The following is an 11484-nucleotide window of genomic DNA, read 5'->3' as shown; positions in this document are numbered from 1 at the left end:
GACCGACCGCGGAACCGAGCCGAGGGAACCGTGATCCCATTGGTTAGAAACGGACCTATCGGATTCATCTATACAAAAGGTGTCACGGTCAACAAGTTAAAATCTCCGTTTGGTGGCGGCACAGTCGGCGGGCTAGTTCTGGTTGTTTTCATGGAGATTCAAGCCGGGTGGTCCGGTCGACCTCTCAGATTTTTTTCGTTCCAATATATATTGAAGACTAGTGCGTAGGAAGTACATTGGCGGAGGAAATAGCTGAAAGTATCATATAGTTATTAAAAAAATCTGCAAAGACTGGCCATTTCGCGCACTACGCCAGCGGCATGGCCGAGTGGGCTAAGGCGTCCGCTTGTTGGCGGTAACCAAGGTCGTGCTGTAGACTGGGAGATGGTGGGTTTGAATCCTATCGCCGGCTGTGCTGTCTGAGGTTTTCCGAAGACTTTCCAGACGAATGTCGGCACAGTTCCCCCTGAAGTCGTCCCAGGACGCATACTAATCCCTCTGTCCCCCACTCCTTCCTGCTGTCCTCTCTCCGTCTGTCCACATCTGTACGCCGCTCATAGCCACAGTTGCTTCGCGACGCTAACACGCAATAAAAAAATCACGCACTGCGCTTTATCGCAATTTTCAGGCTTCGTATCTTCGTAACCATTAAGGCCATGCAGTTATTATTATTTTTTTTACGCTTATTATTGCCTATGTGCTGCTGTACCGTTTGTTCTATCTTTGAGGTTCTAGGTTTCGCCTGTACTGACAGTACTGTACTGACCTGTACAGACAGCCTGAAATATAGCTGCGTCTCCGAAGTATGTATTGTCATCAAGCCCGAATGATGCTGCTTATGGGAACTTAAAGTACCTTCGAGCATTACGAGTCAGCCAGAGACAGTGGTAGAACAACAACATTCTCGGTGTGCGCAGCAGCAGCAGCAGCCTGGATAAATCATATCCGAAGCAGACGACGGAGCGGTGTCCCTCGAAGTTCCCATGCTGCTTTGCGCCTCGCTCTTGGTGGCGCGCGCATCTTCGTAAAATCGTCTATTGGAACGAAAATCGTGATGTAAGAGTATACTAATGGCTAAGGCTATCGAACAGATAATTTTTTTCAGATTGCAGCTCTGCTGCTTTACACTACCTTTAATGCCCCTTTCAAGTAGACTGTTACTTGGGCGCACATTCATCACCCCGTACTCTGTGCGACAAGCCAACATGAGAGATCACGCGATTTGCTATCTAGTCGTTTATTCAGTCTGAACAACGTTTCTTAAGCTCTCTCTCTTTCTCTCTCGCACATGTCGTGCGCGTCTAAAGGATAATTAACTGAACATCCTCAGAAGCGTGCTTCGTGTGTGAGTCGAGGCAACACCACCTAGATAGAGAAAGCCTGCTTACTCGTCGACGTGACGTAACAACTAATAGTCAGCCAATTAGGATCGTGTTTTCAACGGTGGTTGCCAATCACAAACGAGCTTTGAGCTGTCGTAGTCATGGAGACGAACCACCGTAGTCTGCGAGCAGTGATGGAACGTCCCCGCGTACTAAAAGGGAAAACTTTACAACAAAGCTCAAAACGGTCCCATGTCTTTCTCATGACTCACTTTCCGGAAGGAGTGTTGCACTTGTTGTCTATAGATTCATGTCTACAGGTTCCTAGTTAGCTGCAATCATTTCCTAGTTCTTGTATTCACAGAACGGCGAATCGCAGTAGCAGATGAATTGTGACGTAGCGCAGGAACGAAAGGAGGCAATAAGCAGGCCTTCTGTATTTAGGTGGCGCTATTTGAGGTACTTCTCCGCTGGTACGGAGGAAGCAAGATGTAACGTTCACGGTTGAAAGGGCGGAACGATGCTCAGAGTCCGAGAGGAGCAACTTTTTTTTTTTTTTTGTGCAAAGAAAAGTTTCATTTTATGGCAATGTGTTTGTTTTACGAAGACTTTCCAGACGAATGTCGGCACAGTTCTCCTTGAAGTCGGCCCAGGACGCATATTAACCTCCTGTCCCCCACTCCTTCGTGCTGTCCTCTCTCCATCTGTCCACGTCTGAACGCTGCTCATAGCCCGAGTTGCTTCGCGGCGCTAACGCGAAATAAAAATAAATTAATAAAAATATGACAGTGTGTTTCCAGTGTTGGGAATGAATAAGAGTTAAAGAAGGCGCTTGGACTGAGAAGTAATTTATTCCTTAGGAACAAATCTGAGAGCCGTTGACGTGATGCCACAGCAGAGCAGAGCCAACAAGCAAGTTTTTCAGATAAACAAACAAAAAGAAAGAAGGAAAGAAAGTGAGAGAGAGAGAGAGAGAAAGGAAAAACGAGCGGCATGTTTACACCCAGTTTCGGTTTCACGATGACGCAAGCACTGGACCATGGCGGACGCCACAAGCGTGAGTGACGGAGAAAAAAAGTCACTGAATACTCTTTCGAGGACGGGTAGAACGTAATCACCAACTTTTGTCGCGAGTCGCTGGCTTGATTCCTTTGAGGGGCGGATACCGGAAGTCGGTGACAGTGACGTCGTGGTAACGCAAGCGCTGATTATAAGAGTCAGTCATAAATAACTCGCTGCGAATATAATTGAATTGAGTCAGACCCACATCTACATTGTAACCTTCTGTCGCTTCTTTTTAGTTTTGTTCTGTACACGACCTAATCTGACATAATTATTTTTTGGTTCGGAATAAAGTGGGGAGATCAGCGTGCACCGTGCAGCATATGTGACAAATATCTGAATAGTTACCACAGAGATAAACAAATAACAACTTTATTTTATTGTCTGTTTGTTTGTTTATTTATTTTTCGTACAGGAAAACGGATGAGAAAGGCGCAGAAGGCATAAGCCTGACAAGGCGCCTGCACCATCACAAAGTAACATTCCTTAATGGTCATGCTTCGAGCAGTCGTTTCTATATGCCTCGTATTATATTCGTATTATATGCACAGACCTACATGCACTATTTACCGCTTGTACCCAGATGCGGACTGTTAAATGGACTTACATACATTATTGCAACGAGGGTTTTTCTAATGGCGCATATGGTTTAGTTGTTTGTGCTCAGAAGATGCTGCTGCAGTGATCGTATAAAACTCGTAGCTGAAGGAGCATTCGTGTAAGGAGGGAACCGAAGGTGTTTAGGAAAGATATGATGAGGAAACAAGTAGATTGGGCTCCGTAGCCAGTTCTTATTGAATGAATTTTGTAGTTCGGGCGATTTCGGGCGATTTTATTTCAAGGATGATGGTTGGGGAGTTTCATCGCCAGGGAAGATACCCTGCCCCCATTACTGGCGGTAATGTGGTGAAATATAATAATGAGTCACCTCACACTGAGGAACGAAGTCCTGCAATGTCAAAAAAAGAAAAAACTTGGGAGAAAAGAACGGCAAACAACGCGAAAAGCTCAACGGCTTTACTATGTTAAGAATACGCCATGCAAGCAGGTGAGTGTCACCGCAGCTCTCCGGGTTCCCTCTCTCCCATCTTGTCCGCTGAGCGAACTCATTGGTCCCTCTCTCGAATAAGGCGGTTGCGACTCAGTGTTAAGCGCAGTCTACGAACACCCTCTTGTTGCTTCCTTGTGATTCAACAGACACTTCGTTACCCTCTCTGATGCCCAGAGACAAACTGTCATAGCGTATATCACAGACGAGTGGTTGCTGTCGTTCATAACTGTCACTCGTATATACTTCATGCGACAAGAACAATGCGGGAATGGACTGACACGCTGTAAAGCCACTGTTTTCAAATCACGTCAGAAGCGGAACTGTCCACCTTTTCATTGTCACTAAAGAGTCTGAGTACGCAGAGTAATATTTTTATATAATTTTTTTAAAGTCTATCTTTAAAAAAAAAGAGGTTCATTGCTGCATGGATGACTTCTTCGCGTTGTATGAAGGGAAGTGCCTGAGGACGAGAGCCGACGATATTTCGAACAGAGAGTGTTCGCTCTGTGTTTCTTAAGCTCTGCGGACATTACAGGGGGCGGGTATAGTTGTCGAGGTCTGCAGCAAAATTAACTAAAATCAGTTCATTAACTTCTTGATTAGAGTTTTTCCGAGTAATGTGAGGTAGCAGAATTGGAGCTAGCGATTAGTTAAAACCGCGATATTTTAAAAAAAGCCCGAGGCAGGCACGCACTTTGAGGTAACAATCACAAAATTTTGCTATCCAAGTGAGCTGAACCCGAACCTCGCATACTAGGAGAGCAAGAAAGGACGTGACCTTCGCCTCCGCCAGATTTCTGGACTACACAGTAAATTTTTTTACACCTTTTTAGTGTAAATGGTTTGTCCCATAGCGCACCTCATATCAGTGTAAATTTTACACCATACACCAGGGTGTAATTTTTACACCTTTCTAAAAGGGTGTAACGTGCACAAAACACCCCTTCCATAAGGTGTAAGCTGCCAAAAACACCGATTGAAAGGGGTGTTTTGCAGAAGAAACACCCTTACAATGGAGTGTTTCGGACGTAGCATTGCACGGACCTCCGCTGTTGAGCTGGTTGTTGCATAGCTGCACATGCTGGTTACGGAAATCTTGCGAGGCCTCGGCTTGTCACCTTGTATAATCTGAGATTTTTGGCGCACCAGACGAGCAATAGAAAGCCATTATGGCAGGTCACTGGAGGACTGGTGTTCCGCAGATTGGAAAAGGATAGCCCGACCAGCTCAACAGCGTGCCTGAATGTGAGGAATATGCCTGGAACAATGTATGACGACAAAGTTATGTTTATTGGCGAAGTACAAGTGCATGTACACATGTGAAACTAAATTCCTTATAACGTTGCCCAGAGTGGAACAATATGCACAGTATGTGGAAGGAAGGCAAAGCAGAACTGAGTCCTTGACGACATAACTAATTGAAACAGCAACAATGAGACAAAAAATAAGATGACAAGGCATATTAAATGTTTAAATCCACATAAGGCACCACTACAGATCCAGTACACCAAATAAGAAGCTACTGCAAATAGCGTTGATGCGAAAGGGTAATGACAACAGCCAGCAAACAGCTTTTACAAAAGAAAACAGCTTTTCTGGCAAGCAGAAAAAAGAAAACGGATAGAAGACACTGAAGCACACTGAAGACACTTAACAAGAGCACATACTAAAGACTAGAAATGGAAGCACAGAATACCCAAAGTAATTTCCCTAAATGTAATGCGCTGTGCCAGGTATGTTGACAAATGGACTACATTGCCAGAAGAATGGTAATCCCCCATGCTTATGAGAGTTCAGTGCCAAAGAGCAAGAAAGAACACACCCGTGCTTCCGAAGAATTTCCAATTCCTTGACAAAATGGCTGCCTGTTTGGGAGGTGGGCGGGGGGGGGGGGGGATGCAGGGCTCACTACAAGTCAGTTAAAGTAGCAAATGTTTTAGATGTTCGAAGCATCCACAAGCTCTTTTCCGTAACTGTTGAAAAAATTGATCCACGGGGCTTCTTACACGAGAGTCACTCACTTTCAGGCACCGCTCTTCCAGGCTTCAAAATGTACGGTGCGGCTTTGCACTGTAGACAATATGAATTAACCAATAGCTGCAAGAATGGCAGCCAAGCCCTCTTCAAGGTCGATGGTTCTGAGAAGGCGCTACTCGCCGACATAGAGGTCCATATGCTCCGCTTCTTCAATGCTGCTCCCAGTGAACATGATGCACGGTGTCACCGGCACAGGTGTATCCTATGAAAGGGGAAACACAGGTTTAGGAATGCGTATGGTGTGAATAGTGTGGCCTTGAACATTGGATAGAATTGTAGAACACAAATATATGACCCCGTCCTTCTTTCACTGCTCAGGGAATTTGCATAACAATTTCAGAACTGTTATCATCTTGGACAAATGTTGTCTGAGATGTTCATACAGTTCCCATATGCAAAGAGACTGTGCCTTCCAAATGGAAACACTGCCTCAACTGCATACTTGTACGACTGTTGTGTAATTACTACAGGTTTTCTCGCTCCACTCGCTCGCTTTTAATCCACTGGTCACTCCCTTTCATCCAAGCGCTACCCAAGTTAATCCACTGGACAACCAAAATAATCCAAACACCAACCAATTTAATGTAAACGCTACGTAGTCTAATACGAGCAACATGTGTAAAGGTATTCTGTGTTATTCCGTCATGGTAACTGTAATGACTGAGACTTTCATGGTTACGCCAATGTACCACAAGTTTATGAATACTGATCCAACAACCCCTGGTTTTTGCATGTTATGCGGTGTTTATGACTGCTTTTTGTCATTATGACTATTTTCATGATATGGTGCCATGAATTGCTTTTATGGGACTACCGCTGCTTCAAACAGTGTCATACAGTGTTTTGTGACTAACGACGGTCATTATAACATTCCATAAGTACTTTCATGATATGTACCATGAAACAATGTTATGGGACTACCACGGCTTCAAACGCTGCCATATATTGTTTTAAGATTACAGTTGTCCATTATGACATTCTATGACTATTTTCATAATGCGGGTCATGACTCTATGCAGCTATACTGCTCCTTCACACAGTGTCACACACTTTTTTATGACTGCCGATGGTCACTAAGATGTTAGTAGATGGTCATAAAACACTGCATGACATGATCTGAAGAAGCTGAGTTGCATTGAGTCAGGCCATTGTGATATTATGAAAATATCATGGAATGTCATAATGACTGTTGGTAGTCATAAACGCTATATGACGCTGTGTGAAGCAGCAATAGCCCCATAACGACGTTTCATGACACAGAACCATGAAAATGGCTATTGAATATCATAACAGCCGTCTGAAGTCATAAAACACTTACAACACGGCATGGAAAATGGTGTTCGGACAAAGCATAGTCATGACCCAATTCATGAATAAACTCATGGAGTGCCATAACAACCATTGATAGTCAGAAAAGAGCTATGACACTGAAGCAACAGTAGTCCCATAAAACTGATTCGTGGCGGCACATACGAAAATAGTCATGGAATGTCATAATGACCGTCAGTAGTTACAGAACACATATATGACACTGTTTGGAGCTGCAGTAGTCCCATAAAATTGATTCATGGTATGTCATCCAAATAGTCATGGAACGTGACAATGACCATCCATAGTCATAAAACACTGTATCGCACTGTTTGAAAGAGTGGTAGTCCCATAACATTGATTCGGTACACATATCATGAAAATAGTTATGGAATGTGATAATGACCATCGGTACTCATAAAACACTATCACACTGTTCGACGCAGCGCTGGTCCCATAAAATCGATTAATGACACATGGCATGGAAATGGTCATGGAATGTCAATATGACCGTCGACAGTCATAAAACACTGTATGACACTGTTTGAAGCAACAGTAATCCGATATAATAAATTATTGGAACAAATCCTGAAAATAGTCATGAAAACGCATAACGACAAAAAAGCAGTCATAAGACACTGCAAAAGCCAGGGGTTGACAGATCAGGTGTTAAACTCAGGATACATTAACAGAACGGATATCAGGTGCATTGGCATAATCACAAAACTCTTAGTCATGTCTATTTCCATGAAGGAATATATTTACACACGTTGCTTGGATTAAATCGGGTAGCGTTTGGATTAAATTGGCTCGTGTTTTTTATTAATGTGGTGGACCAGTGGGTTAAATTGGGTAACGCTTGGATTAAAATGTGCGGGAAAACCTGTAGAGGAGCAAAGATATCAAAAAAATTTCCACATATATCATTATCGAGATTGGATAAAAATATTGATTAATTATCGAGATTCGATAAAAATATTGATGAACACAATCTTACATCGATATTGGAAATTGTTAGTATATCGATATGTAAGTGGACATTCAATGAAAAATATCGGTACCGGATCTACAGCTTTTGAGATACTTGTGCGACGTCATCAGTCTTCAAATAAATTGCACTTGTACGTTGCGCTTAGTTGGGCATAACCATGCCTTATCGACCTTCTACCTCTAAGACATCTGTCTCTGAACCGACAAAACGTCAATATTTATATACATAGCTTATCTATTTCAATATCGATAAAAATTGTGATAGATATTCTCTTACACGACCCAGTAATTCAATTACCATGAGATTCACTGGTACCACTGCGTACTCTCTAAATTTACCAAATTGCAGGACTATGATCATGATTATAAGTGGAATATACTTACATAATGCACAAACATGTTCTTTATTGCTTCGGAACCCTTCACGCACGAACCCAGTATTCGCAGGGCGTGGACAGCAAGGAGGTCTGTAAAAGCCCCAACAGGGGACACAACTTACTGTTTTCAGTAACTTTACATGTAAATATACTCCCAATTTGAATTTTTACGGTTTTCAGCGAGAAAACACCAAGTGCACACAGCACAGCAGATATGTACCCAATACACACTGATTTTCCAACAGAAAACAATAGCTTTTGCTTGATAGGCAATACTTCAGTGCTCGACGTCTTTCCCTTGAATCCTACTGTTCACCATGAACTACCAGCATGAATTACCAGAAGGGAGCCTGACATTCCTTTTCTGCACAATGTCGAACAATGCCGTGGCGAGAGACAAGGAATATGACATTGGCGACGACAACGACGCGCAATTTTAAATTTCCAAACAAGCTATTTCAACACATGGTAGCGGGCTCCGAGGGACGCATGAGAGTCTGAGCAACACTACTATTATATGATCACAATATAGCTTAAATTGCAGAGATAGGATAACAGTCGACTCATACGTACTGAATCCTTCGAGCGTTCCTGGCGGTGAGGTTGCAAGACGGGTACTGTCGCCGTATGCATTATCTCATCGCCCTCCGCGAATTCAACACCCACTGAAGTCGCTATTCCGAACCTAGAGGTGACAGCAATGTTGTTACTAAGTCATCACAACGCTCTGCATGTGTAGTTCTGTGTTCTACTTCAAGCGTATGGCACAAGAAGCAACATACCTGAATCCTGTCAGTGGCGTTCACGTACGACGCCAAAATTCTCGAAGCCGAGATAGCACTCCTCAAAGCAGTTGGAGTGTCCTCTTCAAGCAGGCACTTTTGTCTAATGTCCGCATGAAGCACCACAACTAGGCACGCTACGTCTGTCATCTTTGCTGAAACACAAGCTCTATCTCACTGTAACGGACGCGGCCTCACGGCCTCACCATACCAGACGAACCAAAACGAACGCCGCGCCGACGGCCTTGACTTGGCTTGGCTTGCCGCCCACCGACTCCAACGTGCGTCGGTCCCCTGGCGGGGTTTTCCGCCAGGGGACCGACGCCTGTTTACCTCTTGGAAAAAAGAAAAATAACGAAACGAAGCTAATTGCACACATCTGACTTTGGCCTGCCATAAACACTATATCTCGTCAGTGTGTGCTTCCTTCGTGCCTTCTAAAACACTAGTGATGGTAGTATAGCCTTTCTCTCAAAACCATCATTGACGTCTTTTTAACACCGTTTTAACACCCTTAACTCGCGCAAAAAGAGTAAAAATCGTGTAACAAGGGTGTTTTGGTGTTTACACCCTTTTTCACACTCTAGTAACACCATTTGATTTGCCTGTAGGTGTAAAAATCCGTGTAATTTTCAGAACACCTTTTCTTACGCTGTTTTTTACGCCTTTTATTACACCTAAGGGAGTAAAAAGGGGTGCTTATGTAGAAAAACACGGATTTGGTGCAAAACTGGGTGTAAAAAAATTTACTGTGTACCAGTGATGGCCGCTAACTACTTCTAGTTCTACAGTAGTTTAACTATAACTACTAACTACTTCGTTTAACTAGTAGTTCAACTACTTTGCATGGGAGTAGTTAAAACTACATCTTTAAGTACTGTAATGTATTTTAGCTACTTCTATAACTACTTAACGTTGTCCTTCAACACCAATCCCTTGTATTGCTCTTGGACGCCTAAATATGAATCACAAGCAGTGATAATGATATTTCAAATATACTCTTGTGCCTACGCCGCGTAATTCACATACTGTCGTAAAATCCACTGCCTGTTTCTTGTATATTATGCGCTGACAAAAGAGGTACGTACAACATACGACGGATCATGTATGAGATTTACACTCAGGCTCCTTCGTCACAGATCAATGCGCCACGCACAAATATTGTGGTGGGTGACGATTGCACCACATTGGATCGTAAAATATTTTCGCTTAGCCACGATAATCGATCACGATAGCCATCCTATGCGGTTATGTGCACACCAGTATGGTAACCAAGGTATTACGCAAGCCGCTACGATCGTCAAATACAAAGCTTGCGGCGGGGTTCTTTCTGTGCCTACGCGATAAACTAAGTTGCAGAATTATTTCACAGCAAATGAGGCTTCACTAGACAAGCATTAAAAGTGAAGATTTAGTACACATGCACAGCACAATTGCTCTGTACCTCCGTTTTCATCAAACGTAGCTCAAGGTAAAAGTCGGAAGCACAATCGTGCCGTAAAGCTTGCGGCAAAATCGGAAGTATAGTTGGCGCCTGCAGTAACCTAACTACTGTAGTTAACTACTCGAAATAGTAGTTTAACTAGTAGCTGCCACTACATTTCTGCAAGTAGCTGATAACTACTTTTTAACTGCAATCAGGTAGTTTAACTAATAGTTTAACTGCATGTAGTTAATTACTGGCCATCACTGGCCGACTACACCCTGCAATCAGGTCCATCGCTCTGATGCACGTGGCCCCCGACGTGAGATACGCATTTGGTCCTAGCACTCGAAACCCATTTGTTTCGGTTTCGGCTCATTTTCATAGCAGAATTTGGTGATGCATCTTCCTCTTTCCAGGATTTTGCAAAAATAGGGTGGCCTTGAACAGTGACTGGCTCCAATGCTGCTATCTCGCATTACGCCGAAAACCTCTAGTTAAAAAGTTAATTAACGAATTTTAGTTAATTACATGGCAGACCTCGACAGCTACGCGCCCTGTAATGTCCGTCGAGCTGAGGAAACATATAGACCGCTCTACTTTTTTACAAATAAGCAGCGCCATCTGCGCATGCGCGGGGTTGGTTTGGGCAAAACACATTGATGCAGCGTGCGAATGCTTTCCGCAGGTGCGACATCGGCCGTGTTGCACTGCTACACCGCTCTCGACTGTCTTCTTCCACAATACCCGAATAATTTAGCGCTCTGAATCAGACAGCAGACAGGTGATAGAATCAGACAAGTGTCGCTACAAGACGAAGTTGTTTATGAACGGTATACAACATGACGACCCCTTTGAGCTGCACATCGACAACTGGACAGCCCAGCCACAAAACAAACCGCCGATCATAATCGCATTGTAATTTATTTAATATTTTCGCCGAGCCAGTTCACTTCGGATTATGTGCAAGCGTATACAAATCACTGGAAGCATACACCCAAGCAGCACAATGTACTGAAAGTCAAGTGCAATAAGGGTGGACGGGTAGGTGGAAGGCCTTGAACAGAATTCTGAAACTAAAGAACATTGATAAGACACATACCGGCCACCCCTATTGCACTTGACTTTCAGT

The 11484-nt window shown here is 43.5% G+C and overlaps 1 long non-coding RNA gene across 1 annotated transcript; it reads right to left on the bottom strand.

The window, feature by feature from the left end:
* Positions 1-4706: 4706 nt before the first annotated feature.
* LOC135399740 (uncharacterized) lies at positions 4707-9146 on the bottom strand. The gene is made up of 4 exons (XR_010424403.1): positions 8930-9146; positions 8721-8832; positions 8155-8237; positions 4707-5674 (listed from the first exon to the last, which is right to left on the bottom strand). It is a non-coding gene; the product is annotated as an uncharacterized LOC135399740 (long non-coding RNA).
* Between the last annotated feature and the right edge of the window lie 2338 nt (positions 9147-11484).

This window comes from Ornithodoros turicata, chromosome 7, assembly GCF_037126465.1.
Source record: "Ornithodoros turicata isolate Travis chromosome 7, ASM3712646v1, whole genome shotgun sequence".
NCBI lineage: Eukaryota > Metazoa > Arthropoda > Arachnida > Ixodida > Argasidae > Ornithodoros > Ornithodoros turicata.
This window is presented reverse-complemented; position numbering and strand designations above follow the sequence as displayed.